We start from the raw sequence: 13,312 nt of genomic DNA on the forward strand, positions 1-13,312 counted from the left end.
GACAGTTTTGACCTATTATAACTTTGTTAGTAATAGTGCGATTTTCACCAAATTTGACAGGATCATGCTCTATACTGTAGTCTACACTGCTTAAGGGGGGTTTTCTGTCAATTACCAAAAATTATAGTAATGTACTATTATTAATTTCTTTTGAACAGGTATCGGTATGGAGAGTATTTCGGAGCCTAGGCACCATACAGTGGCAGCCCCCTGATTTCTTTCAAATTTTTCGGTTTGGTAGTTTCTGAGAATGGGTTCGTTAAAAAAATGATCACTTTCAACCCCCCGCACTCCACACCTTTTCAACAAATGTCAAAACTAAGACCGGTTTCGAAAAGTGCTAACCGAGGTTGATGAGAAAAAAATTTACACTCCCCTTTTGCATTTATGGGGACCCCCCTTAAATTCAACGTAAAAGGATGTAACTCACTAGATGCGTGAGCGTTCACAGTTCGCACCTTTCTACCAAATTTGGTGCCAATCACTACAACCGTTTTCGATTCGTATTATTATTATAAGGAAATAGTCAGTCTCATCATGCTTCCGATTCAGCCACGCAGTTGTGCTGTTCTTCACGAGCAACAACCTCCCTTGCCTCATCTCGTTTGCGGTTGTATATGGCCTGACGCTCCTTAGCAAGAAGGGAAACGGGGATTATTGCCGCGATCACCATCACGGCCGGTTCAGAGACAGTGCGGTACGCAGATGCCACCCAGAAAGCTCCCCGCCTCTGTACTTGCTCGAGACGTTTACGATATACATCCTTGCCAAAAGCGCCAGCCCGTACCTCTGCGCCGTAGAGCAGAGCGTTGCACTCATCAGTATTCGTCGCCTGCTAGACGAAGGACCCCCAATGTTTGCTATTAGCCCACTTGCCGCGGAAACTCCAGCTGCAGCCTTGTTCGCTGCTGCTTTGATTTGCTCAAAGAAGCTCATCTTTGAGTCAAGAGTCAACCCGAGGTACTTTACCGCTGGTATTGACTCGATTATCGACCCGCCGAACGATATGGGACACAGCGTTGAAATTCTCTTTTTAGTCAGGATAACTACTTCCGTTTTTTCTAGTGCAGGGAGCGGTTCCTCGGATAGTCCCTCAATATCCGTAACAGATAGTTCGGTACGTGGAAAGTATTGTGCCTAGAATGTATTCCCCATCTTACGGAATGTCTTTCCAGCTTACGGAATTATAGGCATTTCTGACGTCAAGCGTTACGAGGAGCACAACCTGTCGATTTTGCGACTATGTGCCTCCGCTCGTCGAATGGCATCCACGACTTGTATGACAGCATGGACTGTGGATCTTCAGCAGCGCGTATCGCTTCAGCGAGTCTACTTCTGACTAGCTTTTCGAGCATTTTTCCAGCAGTGTCAAACATACTTAGGCAGTATGAAGACTATAACTCGGGGTTGCTTTTCCCTTTATGGATCAGCGCACATTCTCGCCACGTTCCAACGAGTAGGGAAAGGGCCCTCTTTCAGGCAAGCGTTGAATGCGCCGAGCAGTAAGTCTGGCCGGTGTTGGAATACCAGTTTGGATACCTCTGCTGGAATACCATCGGGTCATGGCACTTTCTTGCTTTTCATATAGAGGACTACCTGTTCCAACTCTTTTATAGAGAAAAGTGGACAGTCATACGGGGTGCGCGGGGAATACTGCCCTTACAATGCGGTCCATCTGCTCGGCCTTAAAGTGAACAGAGTTTCCGCAGAGCCCCGATTTTTTGCGTTACCAGTTTGTAACCGAGTTCTCACGGGTCCCCATTCACATATTGCTTTCGATATGCACGTTTCGAATAGATTTTCCCTCGAACTTAAGGTCCTTATGTAACATGCCATCTCGACCAGGAGTTTTGCCATCCTCTATTCAACTATAGATTTCTAGCAGCTCGTTTATGGTTATTATGATAATGGTATCGCATCTAAACGTTTCTGGAAGCAATCAGCAGAGTCATTTTCCTGAGAGAATAACCCCTGGATAAGTTGGAGAGCTGTTGGCTTTTTTTTATTCTTTTCGGACCCAAGTTTTTTCCTTATAACTCTTTGAGTTGATCTATTCCAATAGTATAAGTCCTTCCCTATTGATTTACTATCACTTCTGGGTAGAGTTCTTTTTAGCATTTGCTTTTGCCTTAATTTGGGTAAGGGTGGATGCGCGCACGTATATCGGCGTGTTTATGCATAGGAAGGAATGTTTGGAGGATAATACTTATCTATGAAGAGAGTTGACTATGGTGAGGATATCCAGGAGAATAATAATTTGGGGGAGGAAAGGACGAACAGCGTGATCATGCAGGAATTCAGCACTTCAGTGTCGACGGCTTCAGGGAGTGGGGAACCAAGCACTGGTCGTTGACTACATGGCCGTTATTGCATTTAGTTTTACAAGTAGTCTGGGGAGAAAATTGTTTCAAAGGCTTACAGGAACAATCATGGAAATGGGAAGACTATACCTGAACGGAAAGTATCGCCGCAGATAGGACTAGACCCAGTTAGCAGGAGTTTCACCATTCTGAGATCTCCTTCAGGGTTAAGAGCTACCAAAGGTGAAAGTCAATGGAACCGTTAGAAAATCTTAAAACATGGAGGGATCCCAACAGAAAAGGAAAGAGAGACACCGAAATGAATGAATTGGATTTCGCTCTGCTAGGAGAGAAAATAATTGAGTTCTCGGAATTCCCAAAGGACAAACACAAACTGCACTAGGTAATAAACAATATGGTCAGAACCTACAGAGTTCAGTACAATGGTGCTAGGGACGAAAAAGACGCCGGAAAAGAGAACAGATAAAAGTTGGTACAGGTAACGCAAAAGCCTTTAAACGGCGAAAATTTACCATTACAGGATGTGAGATGGAAAAAACAGGAAAGCCGAGAAAGTAGCTAAGTTCTCAGAAGAAGCGAACAAGATTGACAGGGAACGAATTGAGTATTATCTCCAAAAAAATGATGTGACTATCGTCAATATTTTCTAGAAGGTCAAATCTGATCCAAAGCTGGTAGATGTTAAAAAAAATATTAATTGAACTGGGCACTCCCAAAAGGGAGCATAAAATCTGCTGGAACTGAGGAATACTCAAAGCGGGTTGACAGAAAATTTTCTCTGAAAATTAGAGAAGGAAGGAGGTGGCTGTACCATATTAGGATACTGATGAAGGAGAACTTGTACGAGACACAGTTCGGGCTGCCTGAATTTTAAGCCAGTAGCTATGGAGCTCAGTAAGGCGCGCATATATATACTACCTGCAAAAAGCATGGCAGTAGATACGGTAAAGGTAGGTTCGCCCGTTATCGATTCAGAGGGAGGGTGTCCTTTAAGCAGTGTCCAGATGTCTGGATTGGTACACCCAGAAAACTGCAGCGTTCCTCTATGTGCTTTTCTCTGCCCCTTAATTCATATTCCTGCAACGCGGGCATTGCTCCTCTACTGCTCTGTGACAAGTGTCCCTGGGGCGACCCGTTCATCGACCATCATGGGAGAGTGCATTCCACAATTGTCACCCCTCCTTAATATGTCACCTATCCATTGCCACTTCTTCGTTTCAGATAGTGTCAGGCAAGCGTACTCCGATGATACGACGCAGGCGGCTTGAAAGAGAAATTGGTGAGAGAGCAAACAGATGTCATCAGAGTAGTCGAGGTGTTTGAGGTAAGGTGTCATAGTCTATTGAGCTCCTCCACATCCTCCGGGCAAGGGAGCATGAATAATGTCACCGATAAGAAGAAGATATCATATCGGTGACAAGGTGCAACCTTGGTGGACTCCGCTTTGGACGTCAAAACGCTCTAAGATTTTATCTCGGTGTTGCACGTGCGTTTTATCGCTCTGATAATAGCTATTAGTTTCTCCCGAATGACCCAGACACGCTCCCGGTTCACGCTATCGAAAGCTTTCTAGAAATCGATCAAATGTAGGTGCAGTGAAGTGACTCCGTGCACTGTTGCAAAATAATCTATAGGGTGTTGATGCGGTCGATGTAGGACAATCCGGAGCGGAAACCAGCCTGCTTTTTGTCGATCCAGCTTTGGAGATGTTGCGTTCCAGGATTATTTTAGCTATTATCTTTGCGACAGCAGGGAGTGCGCAGATACCCCTCCAACTCCACAATTAAAACGTATGCTTTTCTTTGGAATCTTAACTATTCTTCTTCCATTCGAGATCATCAAATCCAGCTTCCATCGTTGGACCATTGAAAGATTTGCGACCACATGCAACCTCTTTCGTGATGCGGTAGAGATTTCAGAAATCATTGCGCTTTGCGACATCCTCCACTACCCTGACCAACACAATAGCAAATCCTCTCTTGCTACGCTGTCTTCTCGTGATTTCGCACGGTATCGGAGGTCGCCCGTCATCACTCCCAATAGAGCTTTTAATCTCTCCACGATTCCGTAGTCAGCCAGATCTAATGACGCCCTTTCAGTACGTGGCCGACGATCTGTGGAAAACGCGAGCAAGGCGGGTTATTCAGTATATCTGCCCTTTGATCAACAAGGTAGCTCCTCACTCTCGGGCGACAATTGGATCATTCAAGCGGTTGATGTTGGTCGATGAACTTGGGGAGTCACATCTCCCCAACCCTGCGGAAAGCGGCGAACGCAATACGCAAGCAAACCTAAAAGACCATCAGATGGTGTTCCCTTTGGAGACCGCTGTCAGCCCCTCTCTTGTCACTCATATCTAGGAGAGAAGTCATGAATCTATTGCTGATCGCGAATTGGTCGAGCTGATTGCTCGTACGGTGTCGGTCAGTTGGAAACCAACTGATTTTATGGCAGGCTCTGTACTCGAACAATGTGCTACCAATGGCGGGGCGGTGCAATTTATAGCAATTCATGAACCTCCCACTATTATTGCTACGGTCGCCAAAACCGTGTTTTCCATTACATGTCGAAGCAAGATATTGTCAGATCCCACCTTGGTATCCAGATTACCCATGTCAATCAAAATGTCACCTTTAAGAATCCTGCCCTGAACTGCATGTAGTTGCTCGTAGAAAGCATCCTTCCCTATTATATCGGAAGTTTTTGTTGGTGCATTGTATTGTACAATTGTGAGGTGGTTAACCTGGACCGGAATCTTGCAGATAGAAGTCTGTGAGAAACCGGCTTCCAAGTCAAGAGAGAGCTTTTTGCGGTAGCCGTCAGAAGCAACCTGCCATAAGTGGGACAGTTCCTCGTTTCCGACTTAACACTCACAGATTATTAGCTTCTTTTCTGCCACAAGAGGGAAAAGATCAATTACCTCGCGATAAAAATTACGAAAAGAATAGTTATTCACATAAACGCAGGGGGAGACAGTTTCCGGAAAAGCTAAGATGGCATAACCGTTCAGCCTCCTGCTGACAAGGATCGCATTCCAGTGACTTAAGGGAGGCGACGTTGTTCAAAACAAGACAGTTTCTTGCGCCTGAAAGTATCTCCAGAGATGTTTGGGAGGTTCACCCTCAATAACGCCAACCCTGCTCATGGTATGCTATTCAGGAAAGAATGCTTTAACTTCAAATGTGGGGTGGTAATGAGACACAGGAGCAAGAATCTCACGAGAAGAAGAAGAAGAAATTTGAAAATGAAGTCAAGCGCACCTGGAGCCTAGCCGGGAATAAAGTCGAAAGATCAGAGGTTTCGAGCCGGCATATTCTTTTACAGGTTCGCAGTCATGAAACCTAATAAATCGTTGTCCACACTTTGGGTGTAAAACTGGCATATAGGCAAAGTGATTATTCGAGTTGACTATGGCCAACTGTGAGGGCAGAGCTATCACAAAAACTGAAGAAGTGGCTAAAGGTTAGAGAGGACAAGAGTGCGATCTAAGCAGTTTTTGGAGAGGTTAAATTGGAGGGCGGCACGGGTATACATGAAAGTAGATAAAGGAAGAAAAGAGTGGGTGGAGTTATTAGGGTGGGAGGGAAGGCCAGGAGAGCATGGGAAGATGAATGTCGCCATAGAGGATGGAAGGAGTTGAGGAGAACAAAACCAGTAGGACCTCTGATAATCTGTCGAAGAAATTCTCGTACAGAGAAGGGGGGGGGGCAGGGAAAATATACTCACCATATGATAAAGGGGCAGGGGCGGAATGGCTCGTAAGGTGACAGAATCGTAGGTGGAGGAGGAGGAGGAAAGGATGATTTTGACACGGAGAGGAGACTTAGGGCACCCCCGCCGGTTGTCTTGCCAAGCGCAGCGCAGTCTCTGTCACAACGGAAGACAGAGTAACCTTTGAGGAGCTCGGAATTCTGTCATCCAACCAGGTTTCAGAATTGCAGATGACGTAATGTTGGAATCCTAGGGCAGACAGTTTGAATTTCGAAAGCTTGGTCTTTAGACCCCTTACATTTTGATAAAACAGTGTAAAGTTGTCAGAATCATTTAAGTTCGCCGAGGCAGGTGGGCGGGCCAGAAATTTTCACGAGGCTTGGCCCTCTAATAAGGCTTGACGAAGACCCTCTGTGGTCAAAAGGAAGATTGGACAATAGCATCTAAATCTCGGGGGGATACGTCACTTTGAAGGAAGCTACCAGCTTCTCTCATGAGAGAAGTGACAAACTTGAGTTGGCTTTGCTTCTGATATAGACCAGAAGTTCGTCGGAAGTGGTGCGCTAGCCTCGACACGAACGGTTGTTTCGCGGCGAGGCGACGTTCAGTTGGGGCCGCTCGGGTGGTATGAGATCGGAAAGGTCTGCGGTTCAGTAGTGGCAGGCGCCGATGATGCACAGGAGGAAGCGTGCGGTGGACTACTGCAGCAACCGTAGGACAATCGTCAGAAGTGCGTAGCGCAGCTGATGCTAAGTAGGGAACATGTCCTTCGGATGGAGGATGACTTTTAAGTTGGCTAGCGGACGTTGTCGGGCTGATACGATCTTTTATAGACGCAGTGGAACAGTGCGTGGCAGATAGAGGCAGAGAATTAGTCGACCAGGGCGACTTAGGTATGGCGTCAGTATTGTTGGCCGCAGTGCCGGCAAGGTATAAGCAGAGCCAATCACGGGCATGTCAGGAGCTGGGCTACGCTGGTGCTCGATTCAGCACCAGCTTGAGGAAGCAAAACTGATGGTGATTTTGGAATTGCATGTTGAATCGACGAATGACTCTGCTTAACATCGAACCCCGGTCCTAGTTTTAGATAATAAGGATCTTTGTGTTTGACCTGCTGCAGTGGGATTATCATATAATAATAATAAATGAAATGACTTTGTGTTGATATATTCAATTTTGATAAATCGGAAGCTAACACCTTGTCGAACTCTACTTCAAAGCTCCTAATATAATCTGTAATTAGACTAACACCAGCGTTTAATGACATTTCCATTTATTTCATTTACTGCTAAGCAGCTACTAATTAATAAACATTATTTATTAATGCATTCAATTGAGGCTTTCTAACGAGCACTAGTCTGTCCACAGGGTGTGCAAAATTGGAGCATTTTAAGTATTCATTACGATGCACTTTTCTACTATTATTCACTGTTCATTGTTATTCTGTTCAGGCTCTTCAATGTTGCTGGTATTCTGATAATTACGGTGTAATGCAAACAATGATTTGTACTTTGAATGGCTGAAGTAACCACACGTTCCGAGTATAAATTTAATTGAGTGTCAGACTCGTTAGATTTAATTTGTGAACATGTGTATATTTACCGTCGATGGAATATTTGATGAAGGCAAAGAATGGATTATGGATTAATGAGGAAAAGTGTTTCGAGGAGGTATTGGTATGCGGTTGAAGTATGCGTTAGGTACGTTCGTGGTTAATAGTAGTTCGTCAATTGTGGTATGCATTTTCCTAACAGCAGTACTAAACTGAATTTTGTCAGTTTTCCCGATGATGAAGCTTTGTTGCGCATCAGGGGTCATTTTTCCCGGGGCTTTGAATGTGGCTTACTCACTTCTAGCTCTTAACTCTGTCTGCCCCTTTGACTCTTCTGCTCCTCTGGCGAATTTATAGATTACACCTTATGGTATTACACTAATGCATATTTTTTTTCTCTCTCACTTGGGTGCAAATAATTTACTTTAGTTTGTACAAATTATGTAAGGAACCCATGCTTGTGGGTGGTGCGTTAGTTCAGGCAAAATCACTCACAATCAAATCAACTTGGCTGACGTTATTATTAGGAAGTTTAGCTCATACTGGCATTCAAAATAAAGTAAATATAGATCGGGCCTATCTTCCAAACTCAGATAATAAGCTCTTAGTGAAAGATGAACCTAAAAGCCAAACATTATCAAATCTAAACCACCCAAAGTAGTCCCGTAGGCAACTTCTTCGTACGTACTATGTCTACCAGAATCTTTGCAAATGAGACAAGAATGTTTTAATAGCTCAAAACGGCTGATATGCTAACAATTCGCATTTTCATTCTGAGTGCGCGGTATTGAAAAAAATATTAGAAAGATAAAGATATCTGACAGAAACAAATAAAGATTCTGTTGTCGAAGTACAAGTACTTGTAATAATAACAACGGAAAACTGGCGGACTTAGATAAACTTGGCCGGGTAAAGGTTAAATATGCAATTTTTTTTCTACTCTTTAATTTCTGTGTTTAAAATTGTATTTAAATCTTTTTTTTTTAGAATAATAGTGAAAAGATAATGAGATGAAGACAGCTTCACCTCGCACGACCTCAACCTATTTTCGAATAGTATAATAGTGGCTGGCAATCTTATCGTAGTCTCTGATTTGAAATAGCGAGTAAAGCCTCAGGTTTGCTGTTTACTCGAATAAGTGAACAATCTTTATGTTGAACCAGACGTTTTTTGGAATATTTTTGGTGTGGAAATCTTTGAAATGTTTACTCTAGACAAAGAACTATAATAGAACGTAATATTATTTGAGAAATATAGAAATTATGTTATTTTTTTCCCAAAATCGAAATTGCTTGGGCTATAATTAGAAGAACTTTTGGCACGAAAATTCCTCCAAAGGGTAGCCAACCGGTTAACCTTCTTATTTTCTTGAGTACAAGTCCTTTGTATTAGTATAATAATCACACTGAGCTGAATGTTGACAAACTCATTTTATTTCTTCAAACGCTCCTTTTATAGCTTTCAACCGATCCTTCTGAACTTCGGTACTCTACTAAGAGTGTCAAACCCCTATCGCCGGTAATACAACCCAAATCTACCCGCAAACGGAAGAGGAAGGCTCGGCAGAAGGGAACTTCGGGTAATTAGGGGGGGGGGGGGCAACAGGCTGAAACCTGCGTGCCAGAACCTTCTCTTTTACCCTTACCGGGAAGAGCGGAAGAAAGGGAAACAGGTGACGTGGACGCTATTGGTCTAAGGCCGGTATGTGGAAACGGATCCAAGCGCCCGGGCACCGTGAACCTGGAAAGGCCCTAAGTCGGCGGTAGAAGAGGGCACTGCGAAGGAAGGTGGAGCATCTTGGGAATGAGGACATGGACGTGGCTGTACCACCAGGTGCGGAAACGTCCTGAGAAATCGGGCGCAAGGAATCGGAATCTTCGGTGAAAGCTGGGGATACATTGGCAACCCCGATGAGATCCATACTGGACGCACCAGACTCTTCTGTCAGCGGCAATGCGCGCAAGAAGCTTAAGACCAACACATCTGTTTTGGCCAACGCTTTATTGTGCTCCGAACCAGGGATTACATCCGGGCGTCCCGCGGGTATTGGTACCGGTGTGCCGGGAGGTGATCAAATTAGCGAGAGATATCTCAATGAAGTTGGTCCCTCCCATAGGAATACGGACACGAAGGCGGGAAGGAAGAGGACGTATGCGTAAGTTGCAGCTTCTGTTCTGAATGTTGCCGTGGGAGTTTTCTCCAAGGATGGCAAAATGTCAATTCTGGAGCCTGGAACGAAGGCACGATTTAACAATCAAGATTTTCGCGATGGGCTTCTCTATTTTCAGTGCACTGACGAGGCTGCCTTAAAGTGGCTTCAGCAAGTAATCCCGGCTTTGAGTTCTGGCGGTCGGCCTAACTTCACTATTGTGAACGCTGAACTACGCAAGACAGAACATTTCGGATGTTAGTTACCGGGATCGCGAAAGAAGGCAGAGAACATCATCTGCATACTGGGTGAACAGAACCCAGGGGTGGACTTTGGACACTGGAGGGTAAAGTTCAGGAATGCCAGGAACGAAAAATCTACAAACGTGGACGGTTTCAACTTGCTATTCGAACTGGATGAAAAGAGTCTGAATGTGCTCAAGGAAACTCACCAAATGGTGCTCCACTTTTTCCTAGATAGACTGAAATTCTGTCATATTAGGAAACTGTAGAGCATTATTTCCATTTTGAGAGCGAAAAACAATGATTGTATTCGACTCACACAATATAGAGTAAATTGGAGCGCTCTCCCACAGTGGCGCTGCGCGTGGAGGGTAGTGCATACAGTGGTGAAACTCCCGTATGGGGGTTCGCACTGGTGAAGGGACTACAGAGTGGAACATACCTGCTAGCAACTTCTCCTACACCTTCGAAGGAACAGGCGGAAGAAGGAGAAGCCAGAAACGTGAACGGAACTAGATGCCAGTTCGAATGATCGAATCTATGCAAGCCGGACACCGCAGTCAGGGTGCTAGGTGGAAAACAGATGAATGCTCTGCCAGATAAGATGAGATTTTTCATGGATGAGTGCGGCTTTTCTCAGAGAAATCAAACTCGAGGGGATCGAGTCTCTAGCGGTATGGTGTGGGGAAAACCCCGTCACACGCGGATCGCGGTATGTGCTTCTAATTGTTTTCCATAACACATTAGACTAAGTTTATGTCGAAAAACATAAAGATTGATCAAATCAACCTGTAGCATGCCAAAGCCTCCTCCTATGTGGATTGCCCCTATATTTTTCCGGTGCAAGAGGCGTGGGTTCGATTTAACAGAATCTGTGGCATTGGATCAGTAAAGTGGGTTAGGATCTTCTACGATGAAATATCCATAAGACCGACAAATTTTGTCCTGATGTCAAGACGGCTAGAGGCAACCATGCTGAAACATTTCTGTTCCCAGGACTTAGTTACAGTTATCGTACAATATGAGATAAATGGCCAGAGGAAAAACATCATAGTTGCGTCCGCTTATATACTCTATAATTCTTCGTATCCTCAACCGACGCAAGAGCTTAGGGATTTGGTATCGTATTCAGAATCAAGTGGTCTCGGACTCTTAATAGGTTGCGATGCGAATGCTTAACATATTTGTTGCTGCAGTAGCGAATGCAATCCAAAAAGGTAGAAGCTGTTTGATTTCATCTCTTCAGCTGTATCATGACTGCAAACGTAGGGTGCACCCCTATATTCGTGGGACCGAGAAGAAGCGAAGTAATTGTCATAATAATCTGTATCTCAAAAGTGTTAGAGTTGATTACACATTGGTGGGGGCTAGACGAGGTCTCACTGTCAGATCACTGATACCTAAGATACAATCTGCGGGCGAACAGCCTGTAGTACCTTTGTACGAAACCCTAGGAAAACGGATTGGACAAAGTTCAATGAACTTCTTAGTAATAAAGTACAGCTCCCTAACGACTAAGGACTGCTTTGGCGCTGGAAGATGAATTAAAAACTCTGAATTGCACACTGTTAGAGTACTATGAAGAGGCTTGTCCTATTTCCCGAGGCCAAAGCGGTAACATGGTTCCTTGTTGGAACCGTGAACTGTAAAAACTCAGGAAATATACCAGGCGACTTCTGAACCGTGCTTGCAAAAGTAATAAGAACGAAGACTGGTTAAATTTCGGGAACCCACAGCGTGAATATAAGAGGCTCGTTAGGTATTCGAAACGAGGCTCCCTTAGAGCGTATTGTGAGGATCTGGAAGGCGAAAAAGAGACTACAAGGCTGTGCAGAGTTCATAAAAGGGATGAGCCGGCCAAGTTGAACTCTCTTAGAAAACCCGACGGTACTCCCACGAGCTCCAGACTGGAATCGGTACAGACCTTCCTGGAAGTACACTACCCGGGGGAACGGGTGGGACAAGTGGTAGGGGGAGAGTTGACGGTTTTTACAACCCCTTCAACACGCAAGTACTGCAATGAGGATCTAGAACAGTGCGAAAGCGGTTGTTACCTATGAAAAGGTAGGAGCTGCCATACTGTCCTTTGAACATTTCAAAGCACATGCCATGGACGGCATCTATCCAGCAATGCTACAGGAGAGTATGGAGCACTTAGAGCAGCTTCTAAGAAATATTTATCGAGGATGTCTTGATCTGGGCTACGTGCCTTCCTCTTGGCAAAATGTTAAGGTAGTCTTCATACTAAAACTTGGGAAAGATGACTATTCTAATCCAAAGAACTTCAGACAGATCAGCTTGACTTCATTCTTGCTGAAAGGTTTGGAAAGACTTGCATTCGTGGCAACGCATCTTAGGTCACACCCACTTAGTGAAAACCAACATGCTTATCAGCGTGGAAAGTCCTGTGAGTCTGCTCTTCATTCTTTGGTTACAAAGATAGAGGATGCAACTCTGAATGGCGTGTACGCGATGGGGGTGTTCGTGGACATTGAAGGGGCGTTTGACTGTGCGCCTTTGTGATGCCGCTAGAGCGCATGGTGTTGATGATGCTTCAATTGAGTGGATCCATGTTATGCTAACGCAGAGATTGCTGTGTGGTGAGGTGGATATCGATCGTGATCTAACAGCAGAAGCAACGAAAGGCTGCTCCCAAGGAGGTGTGCTTTATGCTGATGATGTGACTGTGCTTGCTGTTGATCCGTATCTTGGAACATTGTGTAGAAATACATAACGTGCCGCTGATTTGATAGACAGTTGGTGCCTCAGACATGGTCTTTCAGTTAATCCAAATAAAACCACAATGGTATTATTCACAAAAAGTAGAAAACTGGATGGACTTTGCCTCCATGAGATGAGGGGTACTATCTTTCAACTCTCTGAAGAAGTTAAATATCTGGGAGTAACTCTAGATAGAACTCTTCTTTGGAACAAACATGTAGAGGTAATGACGAAACGAGCTCTCACAGCTTATGGGCTGTGTAGACGGACCTTTGCCTCGACATGGGGACTCAGGCCTCATCTGGTAATGTGGATATTTGCTGTCATTATGCCGATTTTCGGTTATGCATCTGTAGTGTGGTGGGTTAAGATGGGACCAAAAGGTTTTCACGGTAAACTTGCCGCACTGCAAAGAACTGTGTATCTGGGTATCACTGGTGCCATGAGCACGACATTCGGCGCAGTTCAAAAAGCATTACTTAATTTGCAGCCTCTGGATATATTTATTCAAAGCACTGCAATGAGAGCAGCTCATAGACTAATTCGAACAGATCTATGGGGAAACAATGGACTTGGGAGCACAGACCAGGAAAAGTTATCGGCAGAACTGAATCTG

General features: G+C 44.6%; 1 protein-coding gene across 2 annotated transcripts in view; it reads right to left on the reverse strand.

Moving 5' to 3' along the window:
* LOC119651059 (cGMP-dependent protein kinase, isozyme 1) overlaps positions 1 to 13,312 on the reverse strand; it is an 82,846-nt gene that overhangs the window by 16,836 nt on the left and 52,698 nt on the right. The window contains exon 1 of one of the 2 annotated variants that reach the window (XM_038054389.1): positions 8,080 to 8,136. The exons of the other annotated variant lie outside the window; for it this stretch is intronic. The gene's annotated coding sequence lies outside the window, so the exon portion shown is untranslated. Of the gene's footprint in view, positions 1 to 8,079; positions 8,137 to 13,312 lie in introns of those variants that run through there. 2 annotated transcript variants of the gene reach the window in all.

This window comes from Hermetia illucens, chromosome 3 (assembly GCF_905115235.1).
Source record: "Hermetia illucens chromosome 3, iHerIll2.2.curated.20191125, whole genome shotgun sequence".
Lineage (NCBI taxonomy): Eukaryota > Metazoa > Arthropoda > Insecta > Diptera > Stratiomyidae > Hermetia > Hermetia illucens.